A 1,354-nucleotide genomic window follows, 5' to 3' on the forward strand; every position below is an offset into this window, starting at 1 on the left:
TCAAACTATTGTAGGCCATGTTGGAATCCAACATCTTAACCACCACATCATCTGCTGGCCCAGTTGCACCAATAAGTTTTTGTAAACTTATTTTTCCCCCTTGGTTAAGATAACTATATCATCGCCAACACTTTTCTCCTTAGTCATTCTGGTGGGTCTCATGGTTATCCAGTGTACTATTGTAGACCTTGAAGGACCTCAGTGAATAGTTTATGTGGAATTTATTATTATATGAATAAGGTGTTTAAGAGAAACAGTCTTTTCCCACACAACATATTTATCCCATTTGATCCAAAAATGTAGAGCCAAATTTCCCTCAAGGTCGTAGAAATGCTATGAACACTACTCTTTTTTATGCACATATTGGAGCACATAACATATGTTCTATCAGGTCTTTAGTAGACACCATTTGTTTCTTACCTCATCTCATTAGCCTTTGATGAACCCTAGTGTTAGAATCAGTGTTTGGGGCCATGAAATAAAAAATAACAACTGAAGGAAGGGGTCAGTCACTCTCACAGCGTCTTTACCCATCCAGCTCCCTTGTTTACTTAATGTCCAAGATGGGTATTCTTCCAAGCATTTCTTTCTTCCAGGTCCTTATCACTTTGTATGATTTCATCCAAAGCAGAGTAGAAATTTGGAGGGAAGAGCTACAAAAACATTTCTAAGAAACAATTATCATTGTATGAACTAAAATATACACACATGCTCTTTTCCACATCTTCAATGATCTTTGCCCTCATTTCCTGGAGTTCAGTGGACCTTGGCTCCAGCCAATCCGGGGGTTATGAGACCAAGTCCATACCCTGGCCAAGGCAAATATTGATGGTGGGGGACAGCAGAGGTGCTGGTATCCATGAATGGGTCAGCTTGAGGGTCTTCCATGAACTTTTCTGTTCATGGAGGAAAAAAGAAAAGAAAAAATATATATTATATTAAGAATGGCACATTGTCAGTCTTAGGATTGTTGCAAGATTGTTTTAGTTTTTTTGCTATAGGACATGTGTGCTTGTAGGGACATGTTTAGAGAGATAACCTGAGGTGTGGGGACATGCTCTGAGCAAACACCACCTGTCCTTCTGGGGTTTGGCAGAACCTTGTAACTTGTCTTTTCCTTGACCTTCGCTGCAGACAGAGCAAGGGTAGACATTGCTAGCGGTGTGCCAACAGACACATCTGTTGGACTTCAAGAGACATCTTGACCCCAATTAGTAAAGTCCAATCCCTGCTCTGGATCTGAAAGGTTCTTAGCCTTCTCTGGGTGTGGTGGTCAAGTTCTTTATGGAGAAGTTCTTTAGTTTCTTCCTCAGACCTAACAGCTAGGTTTCTCTACATTAGAAAAGAAGATGAG

The sequence above is a fragment of the Tupaia chinensis genome, unplaced genomic scaffold (genome assembly GCF_000334495.1).
Source record: "Tupaia chinensis unplaced genomic scaffold, TupChi_1.0 Scaffold143617_1, whole genome shotgun sequence".
Classification (NCBI taxonomy): domain Eukaryota; kingdom Metazoa; phylum Chordata; class Mammalia; order Scandentia; family Tupaiidae; genus Tupaia; species Tupaia belangeri.